The sequence below is a fragment of the Amblyomma maculatum genome, chromosome 1 (assembly GCF_055883805.1).
Source record: "Amblyomma maculatum isolate TAMU_Amacu chromosome 1, ASM5588380v1, whole genome shotgun sequence".
In the NCBI taxonomy this organism is placed as follows: Eukaryota; Metazoa; Arthropoda; class Arachnida; order Ixodida; family Ixodidae; genus Amblyomma; species Amblyomma maculatum.
In genome coordinates, this window is record NC_139344.1 from 449,682,797 (window position 1) to 449,706,364 (window position 23,568).

The following is a 23,568-nucleotide window of genomic DNA, read 5'->3' on the forward strand; positions in this document are numbered from 1 at the left end:
CCACCCTGCTGAAATTCCAACACTGGGACTGCAGTATCAATAAATAATAATAATATTAATAATAATAATAATAATAATAATAATAATTTGGCGCATCAAAAGACTCCGGAAACGCACAAACATAAGCTAATGTAGCCGCTGCTCTTTAATGCGAAAGCTTGAAAGTGAACTAAAAACCAATTTGCACGAAGCCAGAAAATTTTATTTTATTAGCACATTATAAAAATAATGATCGAGAACCCAACAAAGTTTTGGAAAACGGTGCTTCCAAACTGCTCATGAACTTCTTAATTCACTATTAACGATCATCCTTCATATGATCCTCAGATTATTTCAGAAGCCTTCAATAATTATTTCCAGTCGGTATTTTGTCCGGACGACAGTATTAACCCAATTTTTCGTGTCAGTAACATCTTGCCAGAACTTCCTTCCCTTATTATAACCTGCGCTGAAGTTCATAACCTATTGCTATCATTTAATTCGACTAAACGTTCTGGATCAGACTGAGTGCCAAGCGTATGTTTAAAACAATATTCTGAATGCAACGCCCGTTACTTAACGATAATATTCAATAAATCCCTCGACACGTCAACCGTTCCGCAAGCTTGTAAACATGCAAACGTCATTCCTGTCTTCAAATCTGGCAACAAACATCTAGTCACTAACTACAGACTTATATCACTGTTGTCCGCTTGTTGCAAAATTCTCGAGCACATCATTCAATATTTGTCGGCGAATAACTTTCTGTCACCGCAAAAGCATGGGTTTCGAGCTGGATGTTCTACAACAACACAATTATTAGAATTCTCGCATGATATAGCCTCAACACTAAGTGACCACGGTCAGCTTAATTCCCTCTTCTACGATTACTCAAAAGCATTCGACACGGTAAGCCATAAAAAACTACTCCTAAAACAAGCTGCAATTTTTCCCGGTAATAAATTAATTGACTGGATATCTGATTACCTGCACTTAAGGTTTCGATTCGTCACTTTTAATAGTAAACTGTCTTCTACAGCTCATGTCTCGTCATGGGTGCCACAAGACTGCGTATTAGCGCCACTCTTAATTATCATATATATAAATGATTTCACTCAAATAACCAGAGACACACCGTTGAAAATACACCTATATGCAGATTACTGCGTTCTGTAACATATGAACTCTTCATGATCAAGAATTGCTCAATGACGTCTTTCCATCGTTTTTATACTGCAGTAAGACATGGCAGATGAGCATCAATTTCCGTAAACTGCTGGAATGTCCTTTACTAACAAGAAGCAACCTCTCAAATTCACGTATAGCTGTCAGGGGTACAATTTAACCCACGTTAACGAATTCAAATACCTAGGCATTACTTTCACGATTAACCTTAGCTGGCATAATCATATCGATCGTATCTGCTCCAGGGCGCTGCGGAGACTCGGATGCCAGAAACGCACTCTAAAGCCCGGCACTAAACAATGCAAGCTGACCGCTTATAAAACACTTATCAGACCTATTCTCGAGTATGCATCCCCAGTGCGGTCGTCTGATTTCATAAACTACATCACTAAAATAGAATCTGTTCAAAGAAAGGCCATCATATTCATATACAGCCGCTACGACCGCATGTATTCAGCGTCATCTCATGCGCGTGCATTATCCCTGGAGCCACTGTCGTTCCGTCGCACGTGTGACCGCCTAATCATGCTGCATAAAATTGTAAAGGGATCAACTAACAATGAAACGCCTATCACATTGATCGCACCTACAGCACGGATTACCCGACGGGCTCACCCACTGAACATAGTTCCTTTCACTCCATTTTTAGATTGCTTTAAGTTTTCTTGTTTTCTACACACGATTGAATTATGGAAAACCTTAGATGGTTCTCGGCGTTTACTGCTAACTAACCAATTTCAGAAAGAACTGCCTAATCATGTTACCTGATATTTTACTGAAATCCTGTATATAACCCACTCCTGCTATGTCTCTAACAAGAGAGACAGCAGTATTTGTAAATAAATAAATAAAGTAAAATAATAGTAATTTCCATTATTCCTGTAGCTACCCTGACGGCATTTCTGAAACTGCTGTATTTATTCAACGCAGAAACACTATTCAGGCGCGCAAGCCGCCATTCCCCGAACTGTCTTCCTCCATCGCTCATTGCTTTCTTTTAAGCGAGAGCGCAATCTTGTCACCACCTACGATATTCTTCGTGGAGCTAGCTTTGCAACAAGAGGCTGTAGTAATCACGGACTCCGCAATGCAGAAACCTGAATGAAACTGGGGCCTCCCTATGGAGGCAAAATTAGTGCGAAACAAAAGCGGGAAAAATACATTCATTTTCTCTCGCCGTGTAGGCGGATGGCTTTTCTGCGCAAGCGCGTTCCACGCGTCGTCCTTTTTATTAAAGCGACACCGGTAATGCTTTCAACAGTGTCTTTGTTCTTCGCAAGTTGCGCTGGCAGCTTTCCTGGGCTTCACCACTTCGTCGTAAGCCTAGCGTGGAAAGCTGTCACAGACTCAGTCGGCCGCGTTGCCTGTGGCGCAATCGTTTTGACTCGAAGTGCGATTATACTCGTCCACTGCAAAGATGTTCAGCGAAGCATAACTCTAAAGCGCGTTTTCCTCTTGAAATAATGATCGTAATTTATAGCGGTGACATATATTATATAATGCGCCATGTATTTCCAACACCAAAGCTGCGCTTCAAGCAATTGACTTGTCTAGGGAACGAAAAAAGCGTTAATATTGAAGCGATTAAAAACACGTACAGCTATTAATATTTTTTTTCTCCCGAAGCTTCACTGTCGTAGGTTCTCGCTTGAAAAGAAAAGTGCTTTCATCGACCACCCCTCTTACACTGTTCCATCGGGAGTGCGTTATCAGTGGCATCACCGAAGCCATTTCAGCCTCCTGTTACCGCCAGGATGGCGTTTACGCATATTGTTATAGCCGTCAGAGAATGTTATATGTCAAGCGAGAAGGTTTCGAAGTTTGACTGTGAAAACGGTATCATTAAAACAAACAGGCCTGGAGTATATCTCGTCAGAAGTTTAACTGTATAACGTTCCTTCAGTGACAGCGTTGCCCCAGAGCTTCGTCATTTCTCTCCCACTGAACTATGGCGACTTCAACAAGGCAGTGAGATTATGCACTACTTCGGTAGTTTTCGCTCGCACATTATTATTTTTTTTTTGTCAAAGTATCTCGCTACCTTTGTTCTCCCAAGTTTGGGGGATATGCGAAACTATTGATTTTAAGTTAGCATCTCCGCTTCAAAAAGAAAAGTCATTGCTTTGAAGAACATTTCTTTTTCTTGTGTGCCATTTTTCAGAGATTTTCAAGGAGGCCGCGCGTAAAGTACCGATCGCAACATTACTGGTAGCGTACTCTTTAGACTTTAATACGCAACAATGCTAGCGTCTAGAAACCATGAAATACAAGTCCGCGATGGTCTCTTGATCCCAATGCGTCTGACACATATCTGCAAGAGGAAGAGGCTGCCTTAAGAACTTTTATTATGACCTCGTTACTCGTTCAGCCTGTCTGTGAGCCGCCCCAAGGCTGGTTTGGCGTGGGATAGGAATAATTTTCTACTCCCTAATGGAATGCAAAATACAAAGGGAATGTTTTCACGAAATAAATATGCCTACTAAAGCGCCGAGCGAAGTGATGAAATTTAAAAGACTGTTTAGACCATAACATAAAACCATTAAAATTGGGAGGGTCAGTGGATGAACACTGCCCGCTGCTATAGGGGGAAACTTTCCCAGCCGATTAAACGTTTGTATTTTAAAATATACGAGAAAGAGCCTGTGCGACGTGTAAGAGACGTTTTTGCTGCTATGCGGATATCACATACGTGAGAAAGTTTGACGATTATGCGAACAATTCAGTATAATTATATCTTACCTCTATTAATTATTAATTATAAGCACCACTACTAGATATGGCACAACTGAAGGCCGCAGGCACTAAAGATAAGCCCTGTCTTTAAACATACCTAATTGGCGATGTGGCACGAATTATCGAACGTCAAAAAAATAACAAAAAAAATCCCGTTTAATGCTCGTTGACCAAGTCTTTCGCCATCGCACTTTCGGAGAATGGTGTCTAGCACAAAGTGGGCTATGAAGGGGGGCAATGCAGGACAGCCCCGGTAAGCTCAATGTGGGTGCTGCAAGAGGGGCCGACGTAGGACTGAAGGGGGCTGTCGACAAACCCCCGCTGAGCCCCACTAGGGACCGATGCAGGCGGCCCTTCCGGGGCTATCCACATTTTATCCCGCATTGCCAAAAGGGCACATCCCGGCAACTCCCTACGATGGTCCTACTTTGGTCAGATTCAGGCAGCCGCTCTGGATGAATACTAACTTTTTTATTTTGGTTAGCCCCTCAGAAAATGACATACGTCCGATGCGGGCTCTATAGCGCAAGCCGAACTTGGGCTTGCCCACATTATTCTCATAGGGGTCCGACGCAGGAAGTTGGTCGGAAGACCTTGTCCAAGTTTTCTCAATCATTATTTATGCACATAATTAAGTAATTATCTTATGCATGTCTACCGTCTCTAAACAGCCACAATAATAAATTTTACAATAATTCTTAACATTAATCTAGCCTAAATGGCTTCGCGTAAATCTTGTTCAGGCTATGGGGATGTGTGTTCTGAACAGTAATTTTGTGCCGAGTGTTGCAGGCTATCCACAGCAACCACATTTGCAGCAACAGTTAGCAATCAGTATGTTTTAGTATTTTTAGCGCAATTTGCATGAGCGCGAGAACTAAAGCCACGTAATATTTCTAACCGACTAAACATGGCAACAACTGTTATACAAATCATCTATAATAGTAATATAGGGCAGCTCCTATTACAAATAAAGGTTGGAAAGAAACATTACACAATTGCAGCACGCCTTCTAGCCCCATCGCGGCCAATATGGGACCTAAAGCGGTTTAGCTAAGGCTGCCTGTTCACGAGGGCTTGCCCAAATTGAGCTCTTATTCATATTTCACCTGCCCTCAAGTAACCTACAAGGGTCCGATTGGGGCAGCATGTGGGCATGTCCATTTTTTTTTTGCCCCACTACGGCCAATGTAGGTCCCACAAAGATTTTATGGGGGCGGCCTCATTTCGGTTCTATGAGGGCTTTCCCATAAAGAGCCCACATTTATGTTGTATTGCCCTTAAATATCAGACAAAGGACCCTTGCGGTCTGGATGCAGGAATGTGCTCTGCATTAGCCTGAGCAACGCCGCTATGGGACCCATGCAGAAGGCTCAGGGGCAAGCCCAAATGGGGATTGCCCGCATTTTGCCCCATCGGGGACCGATGCAGGTTTTAGGATGGTTGCCCCAGCCCCACTTGCCTACATTGGACCTACTGGGGCCCCACATTCTGTGCTACCTGGGATATATTATTGTTTTAAGAGTAAGATGAGAAGACGCTTGCGTATAGATGATAAAGATGAATGTTACACTAGTTTGACGACATTACCGCCTATAACGATGGCATTATATAGTTAATCAATGCAGGAAAGTCAACTTATAGAGCTTCAGTGTACACCTTTTTGACCATCCACATTTCGAACCGGAGTGCAGATTTATAAAATATAAAAGCGGCGCTCATAATTCATCTAGAATAGGCATATAATATTACCAGCTAAAATCAAAAATTTAAAGTTTATTATTATATTGATGCAGATCACTTGTCTGGTCATCAATTTTCATTCCGTATATTATATTTCCGTTGCTGTACAAAAAGCACTTGTACATAGCGTGCCCCATGGTTGGTTGGTTGGTTTGTGGGGTTTGATGTCCCAAAGCGACTGAGGCTATGACAGACGCCTTAGCGGAGAGCTCCAGAAATTTCGACCACCTGGGGTTCTTTAACGTGCCCCATGACTCTCGTGGTCTGAGTGATAAAAGTTTCTAAATGGTTAAAAAACGCACCGTGTATATCTTCAGCTTTGTACAAGTAACGAGAGGTTTGCGATTGCACATGAGACTAGCGGTAGCAAAACGTACGGGTGGAAATACGTCTAGTGCCGTGTTTTTATTGGAAAGAATGGTTTTGGGTAGTGCGATAAATCACAGAGTATACTAGGTTTTCATAAACACTAAGCGCATAATCAGAGAGGCTTTTAATTTTCATGAATTGCGCAGCGATCAGTAATAGAGCGAGAGTACATTGTCATTTTACAAACGACCACTCAAACTCTCGCCGAGGCCACGGGTCCCCAAATATAGGTGTAATGTTTGAATATACTGCTGAGTACCCTTTGCTATAGCCGCAGCAAACTGCAGTTTTGGATTTCATAAGGAACAAATCTTATCCCAAGTAACAGTAAAAGCGAAATAATAAGAAGGAAAGGGAAAAAAAGGGAAAAGGGAAAGGGAAAAAAGTCCGCAAGAACATAGAGCATATCTAACTGCAAGCAACGATATTCCGAGCTTGCTACGGCACTAACTTCAAATCTGATACTGGATATTCACAAGACAGGATGTCAGTGGCTTCGATGTTCACACACACTTGAATATTTTATTCTGCTGATGAGGTACAGGTGATTAAACAGCAAGAAATGACCGCGTAGGCCATTTAGCTATTAAAACTCTACATGCGTCGATAAAACACTGCATACACCCGTAAAACATTTCTGAAAGAAATATTGTACCAACGTATGTAGCAAGCGATTTAGTAAGAAATGTTTAAGACAGGGTCCAACGCAAGCCCTCACGTAGAAACATTTTAGGTCACATAGCTGGCGGAAAGATACTCGCCTTTTATTTTCGAAGTTAAGGCTCCTGCGAAACAATCATACTCATTCCCAGCAACCATTTCTGATCTTGATGTGCTTTATTTCAAGGTTGAATAATAAATATACAAATATGGCGCATTAAACGTTCAGGGCACCAATAATTTCTGCCTTGTGAGCATGACGTTACGTTTAATGGGCGCATTCTGGTGTTTCCTTTGCACGCCATGCAGCAGGCATGGAAGCTGTTTTGCTACTTTTTCGTTTACCGCAATAAAAACAAGGCCTCCACATAACTAAATTCAACGCACGTGTGTCGCTTATTTATGAAAAAAAGATGCCATTATGAACGGCCGTTTCCTCAAGCTATGCTAGACGGAACGTCCTGGCCTTGAAATATCACGATGTGCTGGGGACTCCTGCTAAGCTATCCTTTCTGCGCTTCCTACCAGTAACGTCCTTATTATCGGTGTTTTAACCACAAACTCAGTCCTGTCTACAATGAATGTAGCCAGGACTGAGCGCCCCCTACTACAGTTTTATTTTTAGAAAGAACGTAGAAATATATCACTGTCATGCAAGGCACGGGACATAGTGTGTTACTATAGTGTCAAAGGAAACCAAACAAGAGTTTAGTCTACTAGGACTCAGGCTGCCCCTCAACCCTTTTTCTGCTATGTTTAACTTTATCTACCAATCTTTTACACCTTTTTCTAATCTCGCTTTAGGCTAAATACGATAAGACCTGGTTTAATCTTATTCTGTGCATTGATAAGTACTGGTCACTGATGCACAATGTTTGATTTTGATCAAAAGAAATTTGATCAGTTAACCAGCTTTCGCAATATTGTTATGTGTACGGAAGCCGCAAGCCGAAAAACATGGAGAAAGCTGGATGATCTATTTCACCCCTTCATTGTCAAATCCAACTAGAAGCAAAATTGCGTTCCTTGCTTGTATTTATGTCGGCTTTATATTTGTGCGTTCTTTTTGTTTTGTTTGTGAATGCTCCGCGCATTGCTTCACATACAAATAATTACCAATTGTCGACAAAAATTTCTTTATGTTATTCTTAGCACGTCTTCAAGCTGGGTCTCTTACGTGAGGTAGTCGCACAGATTTTGTACTAGCTTAAATTTGTATATGTTTGGCAGTGTCAAATAAGTGTCGTCTCGATGGTGACTGTGAAAGCTGTTTCTTCAAGCCAAAACTTGTTGATAAAGCAGTTTCCTGTCAAATGACCAAGAGAATGGTGTTTGATCCGGAAACAAAACATTAGAAGGTTGAGATGCTTCTACTTAGGAGCAACGTAGCGCATCAGATAATTCCTGAAGTTTGGGATCTCTTTCGAAGGGCGCAAACTATGCAACGTGACATGCGACGGTTTCTTCAGCTGAAACATTTGAAAACGAGATGTGAGGCCGTGTTGTTGCTCACAGATTGAGGGCTGGCCAGTCTAATTACACACCTAAACCTTTTGCAGTTTCGGGTTTATTCTGTATGACAGAAACGCCTCCTTTGCATATTTGGTGCAGCAGTGACCTACATGTGCGGAGTCTTGCCTTAGACCTCGATACGCTCGCTGCCGATGTTTACGGCATGCGAAAGAGACTACAATAAAACATGATGCTGGGCTAGTTGGTTAATCATAGTTGATACCAAAACAGCGTTCTTTTGTGTCGTGTCATATTTTGTGGTTGTCTTTTTGGCGCTGTTTTCTTATCAAGTAAAGAACTTTGTTATGAGCTGCGCCGACTGGTTATTCAGAGCCACAGGGCAATAGGGCACGGATGATTTACGGATGTATCAGATGTGAATTTAACATAAGTGAGTCATGAATAACTAAACGAGGGAGGGGTAAGTATTCTAAAATAAATCACTATTTTCAAAAACTTGCAAGAAATGATCACGAAGAATGCATGTCTCTAAGGACAACCAAAGTCAGGCGTAACGCTTAAACCTCTGCGCATAGGAAGCACCTGTCACTGAAATATCATATGCTAAGCCGCGGCTTTCAGCTACCGCTTGAGAGCGCTGAGTACAGAGGTGTTCCGTATGAGCATGATAGCAACTGCTACCACCTCGTTTCAAAGGGGACGCTCCTATATTACATCCATCCATCCATTCCTCCGTTGTGTGCCTTGATGACAGCCAAGAACAGCGGCGCTGTCGTCCAGGCACCCCAAGATACCGGGAAGCTAGCGCATGGCAGTTCGCGATAAAAGGGCACCTATTGCAATTGATGAAGTCGTCTCTGTCCATGCCGTCATGCGCTATACCTTAGAAGACCCATGAGGACAAGTAGCTGAAGGCCTAGCATTCTGTCTCGAAACTGGCAATTTGCCACGAGGTACTGCGTCTCACTGATGATAGACGGAAGAGCTACTTTCAATCTAATTTTCCATTGACAAGTCGGACGGCTGAAATCCATACCTCTTTCATTTTTAGGTTGGGTTGTAGAAGGGAGAGGTCACCAGAGCATTGTCATGGGATGAACTCTTCAATAAACTCTTTTTAAATTCATGATAACTAAAAAAAAACGATTAAAAACATAAATGACTCCAAATAGTACATAAAATTGAACAGTAGTGTTTCTGTCCAGTTTACTTCAAAATGTTAACTTGTATTCCTTAATAAAACCGGTGGAATTTCTAGAAAATATTCGAAGCGAAACGGAACATGAAAGGCAAATAACTATGAGAATAAGAATATTATTTATTTATGGCGCTGAGTTTGCCACGCGGCATAAAAGGTGGTGGTAGAGTCACAGAAATGTGTGGAGTGCAGTCATGTGCAAGAAGTCACATAAACTGCGTGCATAAATGTTGTTTGTTATCCATAAGTGGAAATGAGAGTCATTAGTCGGTGAAATTCCAGCTTTTTGTAAAATGTTCTTGCGTATATGCTAAGTTCCTGGACATGTCCATATTAGATGCCAGACAGGGGTGTCGCAAGCGGGTTCTTCGCAGTGTGGGCATTTGTCGGGAACTGGAATAGTAGTACTTTGCCACTGGTGTCGAACAGCGGGCGTAAGGGCCACTCCGACTCTCAGCCGTCTCAGAGATACCTCCTCCGCCCTTGTTAGATTGGGGGGAAGGGGGTACGTACACGGGAGAAATAGAGCACCTGTACGCTGCCTGAGGGATGCTGATGATGTCAAATGGGTCAGGAGTGTAACCGGTGGCAAGGAATCATGAATAGGTTGCGACACATCTGCTGCATGAGGAAGCACGTCTGCTGCTATGGTATTCAAATTTGTTTGGTTTTGAACCCAGTGAATGATGATAGTCACTTGGTAATGGTGACAAGCAGCATGTATAGTCTGCGCGACCCTAAGAGTGCCATGGACTTTCTTTAAATGCTTTAGGGCTTCTTTAGAGTGAGTCATTATGTGTACTTGTTTAAACGTAGGGTCGGCAGGTAACGCTTCTATGGCGTTTAAGATAGCTTGCAGTTCGAAGGGAAGAGTTGATTTGGCGTCGGTAAGGTAATTTCGATTGGTGTTCAGGTGAGGGTGGATTGCGCTTATAAAAGCAACTGAACTACCTGTTAGTGTTAAGGCTGTATCTGTGTAAATAATACAGTCATCATGTGTTGCGCAAGAAGTTATTGGGAATGATGATGAGAGCTGCGACTTCTTGGTGGGTAGAGGCTTATCAGACGTAAGGTGGTAGTAGTCCCATGGAAGTGGCTGCTTCTCGACTTCAGGACGAAGGGAATCTTTTGTTGCTCTGTTTGTCTATCTTTGGGCAGTTAATTCTGCTAATGTGTTAAGGTGGGCGTACGCCTGGAGTAGACGGATAGGAGTTGATCGAGGCAGTCCCGTAATGACTCGCATGGCCTCGTGGTAGAGTGCCTCGAGTGTGGACCATTGCCGTTTTGTCAGTTTCTGAAACTGTGCCAGGTATAGAAGCCGCGGTTGAAAGACAGCACGAACAAGTCGACGAGCGGTATCTGATCGGGCACCACCAGAACTATTTGCTATTCTTCGAATTAGTTCCAGTTAGGCACATTTGCGTAGATCTGATAGTCAAACTGTGCCTTTTCCTAAAGAATGTACAAAGAGGCCCAACACCGAGGTATATTCCACTTCAAGGAGGGGTGTATTGTCAATTGTCAACTCGAATGGATTAGCTTTGAAACTTCTGCGGCTGGCCATATTACCCACATGGACATAGCATGTTTCGGTGAGGTTGAGGGATAGGCCTGTGTTGTTGAGAAATTTTTGAAGGAGATTTATGGCATTTTGCCGGGAGTCTTGCTGCATCTGCACTTAGCGGTTTGTAGACCACATAGTAATGTCATCTGCCTAGGCTAGCACTTTAGTGTTAGGAATTGAAGTAAGTTCATGTACGAGAGAAATAAATGCAATATTAAACAAAGTTGGGGCTAAAGGCTAGTTCACACTGGTGACTCGCGGTGGTCGCGCGACACGATTCGTCACGGAGGGGGTGATTAGTCACGGAGGGGGCGACCCGAACGAGCCGCCAGCGACCCGTTTGAGGTAGTGTGAGGGAGTCGCTCACTGACCGATTTCTTGCGACGCGACTTGAAGTGGCAAAACTACTGAGCCAATCCACAGCGCTTCTGCCTCCTTTCAAGGCGGGAAAATTTAAGAGTGCATGCGCGCGTTTGCATGATCGAATTACTGAGCCCGCAGTTAGCACTGTGAGAGTGAAGCGTACTAATTCACGTTTGTACTCGTATCCTTGGTCCTTGGTCGTTTGCTCGACGCTCAGGCATGAGGCGATTTCGCGACCTGCTATTTCGCGAGACCGCAAACAACAGCGCACACACTACCGCCGCTTTCGACTTCGTAAAACTATAGCGCTTTAGCTGTCGCAACGGCCATAAACATGGGCATAACCATAAGATCTTCCTCGCTGATAATTTCATATATTCATACCTGAAATGAGTCCTAATTGATCTACCCCGAGAGCGGTAGCAGAGGCCATAAAGGCGCGAAACTGGGCTCTTCGTTCAAATCTCGTTCGGAGGCAGAGTTGTCGTGAAGCGAGTCGCACGCCGGTGTGAACACTCCTTGTCGATCGGCGCTTGTTGCTGGTCGCCCCCTCCTTGACGAATCGAGCCGCGCGACCTCCGCGAGTCGCCAGTGTGAACCAGCCTTAAAACTGAGCCCTGCGGTACTCCACGATTAGAAATGAAATGTCCTGTTAAGAATAAGAATAGGATGGAGTGAATTGGGAAGTATACGTTGATTATGACATGTAGTTTACCGGTATCTCTCAATAGGAAAGTATAAAACCGTCGCATGTTACCTGTACTCGCCTATGAGACTGAAACGTGGAGGCTAACGAAGAGGGTTCTACTTAAGTTGAGAACGAAGCGGAGTCCTATGGAACGGAAAATGGTAGTTGTGGTTAACGACAATCTAGTGGAAATCAGGAAGCAGAAATGGACATGGGCAGGACATCTAGTGCGTAGAGAGGACAGTCGATGGTCGCTTAGGGTAACAAATTGGGTTCCAAGAGAAGGAAAGCCTAAAGAACCCTAGGTGGTCGAAATTTCAGGATGCCTCCACTTCGCAGTTTCTAATAGCCAGAGTCTATTTCGAAAGTCAAACCCCACACTCCAGCCCAAAACAAGACGAGTACTAAAAGCAAGCGCTGAATATCATGGACCTTACATCGCCTCACTTCCCAACAACATTTCTGGCCAAATATTGCTTTCGGCGCAACGGGCGCGCGCGAAACATTTCAAGAATGTACAAAAGAACTTACCAAATAAAGCTAGAGACTGCCAATGGCGATTTCCTTTCTACTCTGTGAAAATTACCATTTTAAAGTAAGTCATCTTTTCCGGGATTATATCCTCGAGCCATAGCCATCTGAGGCCAACAAGAAAATAAATCTTTTATTTTTTCTGTTGTGATAACTCTGCAGCTGCAGCAAGTCTCGAATTTCCACATAGGACGTTTCTGACAAAGGAAGCGACATATGTGCAAATGCAAATTAGGATTTGAGCACGAGCGCCTATTCACTGTGCCGCACCGTAGAAGGAGACGTGTTGCCGAGCGTTTTCCTGTCTTACCACACTTTGCTCGCGTTGAAAATGAGCAGCAGGCTTCCAAAATACAACGTTTCAGTAGCAGCATGCTATTTCTTGTAAAAAACAGACCGCTATTGCCTCGCTCACCGTTATTTCAGAAGACATGACACTTTTAGGTACACCTGAAGAAGAATTGGTTAATCACGCGCCATTCTTACAAGTGAATGACCACAGTCCATTCCTCATATTTGGTCATTGAGTAGGAGTTAGATGAAATTTGATATTGGATATTACATGAAGAAGCACTCGGCCACTCCCCGCCCTCCCCCTTCCCCCAAAAATAAACAAAAAAAGTAACAAGCAACAAGCTGCTTTGAGTAGCATGCTTTCCTGTTAGTTCTCACGCACGCGTCTTGTTTTTTCGCCGGAAGCGCACCCGATAGCGAACTCCGATGCATTTTGAAAATGAAAAAGCGCCGTTAATAACTAGAAAAGATAAAAAAGGAATACTATCCATGTCCTGTGTTTATGGTCACTATTCATTATTGTCTTCCACTGGTAAGTAGAATCCAGAGAAACATAGGATATTCGTTGCATACCGTACTCCTCATAAAAAGGGCCAAATTATTCATGTTTTCCACTTAATATGCAAGGAGTGATTGGAAGTGAACACCACCTGCAAAGAGAGTCCCATAGAAAAACAGACACAACCCTAGTGGAACAATTCGCACGGTTTGGGTTCCTAGGCGGGAGGTTTAGTGTGTATCGGTAGAGCAAACGACTCGCAAGTCAGGCATGGAAAAGCGGTAGCGGTTCACGAAACTTGCCACTTAAAAGGTTTGGTAGCCCGGAAGACACTTGCTGCCGATTCTTCTTTTATAAGGATAGGATGAATCCGTCGAAAAATGAAAGTGACCGGCTCCGAATGCAGTGCCGGCATAGGGGATCTTTATAAGAAGGGCGGTGCATTGTGGCGGAAGACTGAACTGCCGCCGACAGCGGGCGGCTTTTGTTCTCTACATTTTCGCGTGTCGAAAGACCCTGGCTGAAAGAATTTGGCCCAAGCTCCACCACTCGACGAACTGTACTAGCGTTGCCGTTTGATGAAAGTGGAATCATGTGCCTCGTGTTCTGCTTGAGCAGGCGCTCGATTTACTGTGAGCGCTTTAAAAGCTATAAGTCCCGTTTTCCTGTGTAGATTTGCTTTTTAGCAAATGGTAGTATTCAAACTGATGCATCTTAAGTTATTGCCGTGGTTAGTTACCTCTCTGCACCTCATTTCCCGACGTCTGCGAGGAAATCCAGCGTTATTTCTACCCAACAAATCAACTAAGAGATTGTGAGTGCCGGTGGAAGGACTGGCTTCCCATGGGAAGCTAACGAGGGCTGATTGAGCAAGGTCGAAAAGATGCTGGCCTCGTCAGGATGCAGTATCCGAGCAGTGAGTAAAAACTTTTATAGGTCATTTGTCTCAAATTTTTTTCTCAGTGCGAGCATGATGCTTAACAACGACGGTTTTACTGAAACACAGTAAAAGTTTCTGCCGTTCCCCACAGGGGTATGCGTGATGAGTCGTCTTATAGAGCTCCAGTAATACTAAAGTAGCAAGTTGAATGATCCAAAAAACAGACAGGATCTATTGAGGTAAAGGTGAACAGTGGTGCGCATCATCGCCGTGAACTTCTCGTTCTCATATATGCGCGTGTGTGTGTATTTGATGGACAATGCCGCGCCAGCAGTCTTCAGACTTGACTGAATCCCGAGTGGAAATGGCCCAGCCACTGCGCAAGAATTGACAGTATGGAACAGGGCACCTCTGCACAGATGCATTAAATAATTCCTTTGTGTCGTTCGCAATGGCCACGTTGCCTGTTATTCAGTCAAAACTCGATTCGACGAAACCCGATTTAACGGCGATATTCTGAGTTTCCCTCAGATGCTCATATTGTCCAATGCTTTGAGTAACTCGAAATACCAAATTAATTTCGCTATTCCTCTAGATTTAGCGAGTCATTTGCTGAAAATTAAAGATTAAATAGTCTATGTTTGGTCTCTTTTGCACAAAACTCTCAGGAATGTATTGACTGCGAGCCAACGGCAACATCGTGCAGCAACTACGTCCCGCTTTTTCTAAACTGCGCGGTGCGAGTCGCAAGTCAAATTGATTTAAATTGACCAGATTTCGCCAGCGGTAGAAATCCGGCCCGTCGACCCGGTGTCGGCATTGGTACCGCATGCCAAAACCGGGACAAATGTATTGTTGTCTTTAATCTGCTGCTAGAGTTTGCCGGAACACATGAGGGAAGAACGTACGAAAAATCCTGGCAGATGTTGCTTACAAACCATAAGTAAGCAAAGGCCAGCGACGCCTTTGCTGGGAAACAAAGTTAATCCTCTAGGACTCTTCTTGCCGAGGTAAACATTTTGTTGCTACTTTTCATACGCGTTGACGGTGTCAGTAGTTGCGCGGGCCAGAATTTAATTATAGCAACCTAGCATAGTGGACAAGTTGTTATTGCATTAAATGAGGACGTAACAGTACACCTTCTTTGGGTGTGCGTTTAAGCTCGTTTAAACACGATTTCATTTTCAGCGCATTTACGCTTCGCAAATATTATGCTGCGGTACTTCCTCGATTCCGCGACACCATATAATAATTGGCCGTATCGGATTAAGTTACCGAGAAATACTTCCCTGAATTTAACGAAGTTTCCGATTTAAAGAAATAATTCACGGCTCCCCTTAACTTCGTTAAATCGACCTGTAACTGTATTATACATGTACGCGTTCCAGGGAACACTTGAACAGTGCCCCTTCCGCCAGGACCACACGATGGGGCCCAGTCTGTTAGCCCCCTAATAGCTCCGCTTCTTTCGCACAAAAGCGTTGTCACCGTGATCCTGTAACTGCTTGCCTCTAACTAGTTGTGTGGCAACTTCGGTTCTTTCATAACAGCCAAATCAATAGCGCTGCACGGGGTTTGTGTAGTCTTCGCAGCAGTTGCCGGGCTACGCATAATTCGACATGTCGCTGAATCAGTGAAGGCCCTCTTGCCGAATGAGGGACCTTAATACTTATAATGAAGCTTAGCAGGCCACGACAGAAGTGTAAATTATGCGGGATACTTACGCTCTGCCTTTAAGGGTACGCAAAGATGGCGCAGGCTACCAGCCTGCATATAAATCCCTGCTTTACCAAGCTTATTGAACTTACCTGCGTGGCCTAGAAGTAACGTCAACGCAACGGCCTCGTCAGGTTGATTCACCCTTCAATGTGAAAGTAGAGGCCATAGTTCAAAGCTTTTGCCAAATTTAATGTCAGACAACTCTACGTTCAGTTAGTGCTCGGCCATGTCAGCTGGCAGCGACCGCCTACCACAGCCATTATCTTAATTTTTGTCGCACAAGACCGACGCCGGCGGACGACCGCCGACACCGGATTTCCGTTGAACGGGGACTCTAACGTCATCGCTTTAATATTAACTAGCCCAGCACGAGAGTTGTTCAAAGCTTGTTACCCTTTAAGATTCCACATAGGGCGCCACGTGAGTGAGGCCGCGAGGTGGCGCCACAGTATGTCTGCGCCCAAATAGAAGGGATACTACTTCGATTCGTACGCAGCAAGCAATCTTTCTCCGTGCATTCCGTATACATTTATTTTTGAAGACTCCGCAGCTTCATATTTCCCGTCGTCCAAGTCGGTGGCGATTATTCCAGTCAGAGATATGCCAATACAGTATAAGCCATCAAGCCAAAGCACTTTTTCTAGAATTTGTGCATTCGACGTTTTCGAAGTAAATATCAGATGTTAATTACTTGTTGTTGTTCTGCTGCTGATTTTTCTTTTATGTAATTTAGTGCCACATTCCATCGTTTAGCGCCGCACCCGCTAGTTTTTTCTCGCTACGTGCGTCAACTTATCGTTTCTGAGCGCTATTTTAAACTCGATTTCCGACGCTTGGTGGCAGCACATGCACCATGCGTTACCAAGACACGGTATATAAAAGAGAGAGTGCCGTAATTTTTCTCTATTTTCATTGCACAAACCCTCATCAAGGACAGCCATCGCTTTTTCAGATACCCAAAAGAAAGTAAATATTCTCAACCCAATCTTGTTTTGCTCGTGGTTTGGTTTGTGGGGTTTAACGGCATAAAGCAACTCAGGTTATGACAGAGGCCGTAGTGGAGAGCTGTAAAAATTTCCACCAGTTGTGGTTTTTTAACACGCACTGACATCACACGGCCGCTTTGCTCTTCGCCTCCATCGAAAAGCGCCCGCCCTGGCAAGGATTCGATCGCGCATCGTTGGGAACAGCAGTCGAGCACCCTAGCCGCTACACTAACGTGGTCGGATCAATCACTGTTTATGTAATAGCAGTGCACTTAGAACTGATACAACGCACTTGAAGCAATAATGATCCTCTTTCCTGTATTTTAAAGCCTTTTCTTAATGTTAAGTACCTTAAAAATAAAACAAATGACCTCTTGAGTTTATTGTAGACTAGCGGACACATGTAGCTTGCGATTCATCATTTTACATGGAACATATTGCCGCTATCCTTCAAAACAGTATTTGTTGTTTTTTAACAGCCGCCGGCATACAGGCTTATCACTCTGATTCTGGACCGCGTATCAGTTCCGTAATCTTTGTTAATGCTCGATGTCGCGAGTCACGCCTTTATCAGTTTTGTTGTAGTGCAAGATGCACCGAGATCTGTCTCGAAGGTTCTGGCCGCTCGGGTGTATTTCCACAATGTTCCAGCCCGTGCTGGTAGCTGTTTGCGACGTTATCTAGATTGTTCTGTGCAGCCTTTAGATTGAGCGTTGACGAGTGTGACAGGCATTCTTTGTTCGACGATCGACGAGCACGTTTGTTTCTATCGCCGCCGCCGAGTTGCTTAGTTCTTTTGCGGGCGCAAGTCACCCCAAATAAAGAGTTTCTTTAGTGCAATCATCGACCCCTTTATTTGTGTCGTCGACCTCGTCACCACTACGTGACATCTGGTGGAGGTGCTGCCTTTGATCCTTCAAGCAAAGACCCAACCCGTGTTCCTATCGCCCCTGAAGACCAGCCTACAGGTCCCCGAGCCAGCCGCCGACTTCAAGGCCTACAACCCGAACACGGTCTGCTGCCTGACCCCATTCGATCTCGGAAGGCACCGACGCTGGCAATGGCCCAGCCTACTACAGCACCGGTTGTTTTCGTCCAACCCCGTGAGCCCCCCTGCTTCCATGTACTACCGGATGAAGATGCGGGAGACTGGATGGACCTTTTCGACTGTGTGGCAGATTTCAACGGCTGGAACGACGCTGCGAAACTTAGGCAGGTCTACTTTGTTCTTCAAGGATATTCCCGAATTTGGTTTGAAAATCACGAGACTTCTTTCAAGATTGGGAGATCTTCAAAGCACAGTTCTTGGTGGCCTTTACAAGTTCTGTCCGAAAAGAAAAAGCTCAGGCCCTCCTCCAATCAAGAATTCAACTACCAAACGAGCCCGTCCTGGCCTACGTAGAGGAGATGAAACGCCTGTTTCGCCGCGCCTACCCTAACATGACCGAAGGTGAGAGAGTGAAATTCCTAATGCGAGGAGTTAAAGAGTCGCTTTTTGCGGGGCTTGTCCGGAACCCGCCGAAAACTGTGGAAGAATTTGAAAGTGAAGCATTGACCATCGAGAAGACATTGGACACCCGGATGCGCCACTACCAGCGACCACTTCAGCCGGACTGCTCAACCCACTACCCAGCGCATCTGCAAGCGGGGAGAACCTCCGGGACCTCATTCGTTAGATCGTGCGAGAGGAGCTTCGCCGCTTGATGCCATCCTCGCAACAACCCCAGGTGGCGACGCTTGCGGACGTTGTCCGTGAAGAAGACCGACAGGCTCTGGGCGTCCCTCAAACGACGGCTGCGGCTGTTCCTGCACAAGAGGCAACAGCAATGAACTACGCTGGTGCATTACGTCGCCCTGCGCCCCGACGTGATGACTTTCCGAGCCCTCACCGTTGCCGCCCTGCTCCTGAAAACCACCCCTTGGCTCCCGCCTGCCAAGCCTACCAGCGACCCGCAAGCCCCAGAAAGTGCGACGCCTGGAGGACAGCAAACAACCGACCGCTCTGCTTCCATTGTGGTGAGGCAGGACACATCCTCCATCACTGCCCGTACAGGCGGATCGGCCTCCGTGGTTTCGCTGTCGATGCCCCACGACCCCGTCCTGGCGAGCGACCACAGGAAATCAATGACTTCCTGCGAAGCGGAGAGCACTCGTCACCAAGGCGTCTGTCATGCTCGCCATCACCGTACAATGCCCGATTTGCGTCGCCGTGCCGCGGTTACGTGCAAGGACGGTCTCCTAGTCCACGTAGGGGAAACTACAGGCAGCAACCTTTGCAGGTGAGGTTGCTCAACGGCGAAAAGACGAAGATCCTCCGCCGCCGACGACCACTAACGACGACGCAACCATCTCATCGCCGCTCCACACGACGACATCGACGACAACACGACCAGAGTGCAAGCAGACACCGCCGCCCAGCGAAGTAACAACGGTATGCCCCGGCCATGACCTGAAGAAACGACGCAGCCGAGATCGGACACTAAGGCCCACGTGCAATGCGAGCACGCGAACAAGTGACCTTGAAGTTGATATCGACGGTCGCAGAGTCACTGCCCTTGTAGACACCGGAGCTGACTATTCAGTCATCAGTGGACCATTAGCCTCCCATCTCAGGAAAGTTACAACCGCTTGGGATGGCCCGCTGATTCACACCGCAGCTGGCAACCTGATTACACCATCGGGACGATGTACTGCAAGAATAACCGTAAATGGGCGTACTTATCCCACCAGCTTTGTGGTCTTGCAGCCGTGTTCCCGCGACGTGATTTTAGGCATGGACTTCCTAAATGAACATAGGGCTATCATCGACCTGCGATCCAAGCTCATCAAGCTCTCTGCAGAGAAAGCCATTCCTGCTACGACGACGTCGACGCAACACATCTCTCTAAACGTCCTCGATGAAGACTTGACCGTCCCGCCCCGATCAAGGATCGCAGTCTGCGTAGGTAGCGCAAACATCGAAACCGCTGAAGGCATCGTCGAAGGAAATATCCAATTGCTCTTAGAACGAGGTGTCGGCATCGCAAGAGGCATCACGAAATTGCAGAGAGGTCAAGCTGAGGTTCTGGTAACAAGCTTCACCGAAGAATACCGGCATCTCAACAAGGGCACGACGATCGCTTTTCTCGACGAATTAGCAGACCTCAAAGATGTATTCGCCCTCCACGACCAAACGCTGGAAGACGCACCGGACCTATTCCGTCAGCCCACATTTGACATCAACCCGGCATTGACCCACAACAGGAGAGACCAGATTCTCAGTCTGCTTCGAAGCTACGGGGAGTGCTTCTCATCGTCATCGAAGGTACGACAAACGCCACTGGCCAAGCACCGCATAATAACGGACGAACACGTCCGACCTCTGCACCAAAGCCCTTATCGAGTATCGCCTCGAGAACGCCAGGCCATTCGCGATCAAGTTGAGGAAATGCTGCGTGATGACGTAATCCAGCCATCGAACAGCCCCTGGGCGGCACCAGTCGTTTTGGTGAAGAAGAAAGACGGCATACTTCGCTTCTGCGTTGATTACCGCCGCTTGAATAGCATAACGAAGAAGGATGTCTACCCGCTTCCCCACATCGACGACACTCTCGACCGGCTCTGCAATGCAAGGTACTTCTCATCGATGGACCTGAAAAGCGGATATTGGCAAATTGAGGTCGACGAAAGAGATCGCGAGAAGACCGCATTAATCACACCGGACGGCCTTTTAAAGTTCAGGGTGATGCCATTTGGCCTCTGCTCCGCACCAGCCACATTTCAACGAGTAATGGACACAGTCCTGGCAGGCTTGAAGTGGCAAATTTGTTTGGTATATTTGGACGACGTTGTTGTCTTCTCGTCAAACTTTGAGGACCACCTAAAACGACTACAGACAGTGCTGGAAGCCATCAAGTCATCGGGACTAACGCTAAAAGCAGAGAAGTGTCACTTCGCCTACGAAGAACTTCGGTTCCTAGGTCACATCGTTAGCAAGGACGGTATTCGCCCAGATCCGCAGAAAACAGCTGCAATCGCACAATTCCCGCCGCCTGCCGACAAGAAAGCTGTGCGCCGATTCCTTGCGCTGTGCGCTTATTATCGACGATTTGTCAGAAACTTTTCGCGGATCGCCGAACGGTTGACGCAGCTTACAAAGGCTGACGTACCTTTTAAATGGGAAGCGCCGCAAGGAGAAGCCTTCGACGAAGTTAAGCGCCGCCTGCAATGCCCTCCTGTACTTTGCCACTGTGATGAAAACGCTGAGACCGAAATTCACACCGACGCGAGCAGTGTGGGCCTAGGAGCCATTCTCGTCCAGAAGAGTGCCGGACAGGAAAAAGTAATCGCCTACGCTAGCAGGTCCCTCACAAAAGCCGAAGTCAATTACTCGACGACCGAGAAGGAGTGCCTTGCAATCATCTGGGCCACTTCTAAGTTTCGTCCATACCTATACGGCCGACCATTCAAGGTGGTAAGCGACCATCACGCGCTCTGCTGGCTGGCTAATTTGAAATATCCTTCCGGCCGCCTTGCCAGATGGAGCCTACGACTTCAAGAATTTGACATGACTGTAGTCTATAAGTCGGGCCGGAAGCATTCCGACGCAGGCTGCTTATCCCGCGCTCCCATCGATGCTCCCCCGAAGGACGATGACGACGACGCCTTTTTGGGACCGGTAAGCGCCAGCAGTTTCGCAGAACAACAGCGATCAGACCCTGAGCTGAAAACGCTAGCCGATTACTTGGAAGGAAAGACCGCTTCCCCTCCTGGTGTGTTCAGGCGACATTTATCATCCTTCACGTTAAGCAATCGCCTCCTCGTGAAGAAGAACTTCGCACCCAACAAGACCGCGCAGCTTCTCGTAGCGCCTAAACCCCTTCGGCAAGAAATTCTGCAGGCGTTGCACGATGAGCCCACAGCAGGCCACCTCGGATTTGCGCGCACGTTGCGTCGAATCCAGGAGGAGTATTACTGGACGCGACTGCTTGCCGAAGTTGCCCACTACGTGAAGACGTGTCGTGAGTGCCAACGACGCAAGACGCCGCCGATCAGACCAGCAGGACTACTAAACCCGATTCCGCCCCCAGTCCTGCCCTTTCAACAAATTGGGATGGATCTCCTCGGCCCCTTTCCAGCTTCGTATATGGGTAAAAAGTGAATCATCGCAGCCACTGACTACCTTACCCGTTACGCCGAAGCAAGAGCACTACCAAATGGTACCGCGGCAGAAGTCACCAAATTTTGTGTCGAACAAATTCTCTTGCGACACGGCGCCCCAGAAGTGCTCATCACGGACAGAGGAACGGGGTTTACGGCAGAGTTGACGCAAGCCATCCTGGAATACAGTCACACCAGCCATCGACGAACAACTGCGTACCATCCCCACACCAATGGCCTTACGGAGCGCCTGAACAAAACGATCGCGGACATGATCGCTATGTACGTCAACGCTGAACACAAGACCTGGGACGCCATCTTGCCGTACGTGATCTTCGCGTATAACACGGCAGTCCAGGAGACGACCAGAGCGACCTCGTTTAAGCTTGTGTACGGCAGGGAGCCCACGACGACGCTCGACGCAATGCTGCCGCACGTAACCAGCGAAGACAACCTTGACGTCGCCGCCTACCTGCAGCGTGCAGAGGAAGTCCGAAGACTCGCACGGCTGCGTATTAAAGACCAACAGCGCACCGACAGCCGACGATACAATTTACGACGACGCCACGCAGAGTACAATCCAGGAGACCAAGTGTGGGTTTGGACACCAATTCGCCGTCGCGGATTAGGTGAAAAGTTGTTGCGTCGATACTTTGGGCCATACAAAATCCTTCGCCGCGTCGGACCACTGGACTATGAAATCATTCCCGACGGAACGTCACCATCACAACGGCGACGCGCACGCCCAGAAATTGTACATGTTGTACGACTGAAACCATATTACGCGCGTTAAAGACTCTGTGGTGTTTAAACTTTGCAGCGTTTATGTTTGTTTCTTTGTTTTGGAACATCGAGGCGATGTTTTTTTAAGGGGGGAGTAATGCCGCGAATCCTTCAAAACAGTATTTGTTGTTTTTTAACAGCCGCCGGCATACAGACTTATCGCTCTGATTCTGGGCCGCGTATCAGTTCCGTAATCTTTGTTCGTTAATGCTCGATGTCGCCAGTCACGCCTTTATCAGTTTTGTTGTAGTGCAAGATGCACCGAGATCTGTCTCGAAGGTTCCGGCCACTCGGGTGTCTTTCCACAATGTTCCAGCCCATGCTGGTAGCTGTTTGCGACGTTATCTAGATTGTTCTGTGCAGCCTTTAAATTGAGCGTTGACGAGTGTGACGGGCATTCTTTGTTCGACGATCGACGAGCACGTTTGTTTCTATCGCCGCCGCCGAGTTGCTTAGTTCTTTTGCGGGCGCAAGTCAGCCCAAATAAAGAGTTTCTTCAGTGCAATCATCGACCCCTTCATTTGTGTCGTCGACCTCGTCACCACTACGTGACAATATTATCAGTCAGTCATTCCAGGGGCATCTTAGTGGGCTCTGTTGGCACCCTTCGCATTGTTTTCTTCTACAGGCCCGCTTAAAAGCTAAAAGATACTTCTTTGAAATGAACTACCTTTGCTGCCTTTGATTTTCACTTTTGTTTTAGAACAGTAGATTTTGGTCATATCTGTATATAGTGCAGCTTTCTGTCTGTTACTCAGAAACTTGCTTATAAAACATTCACA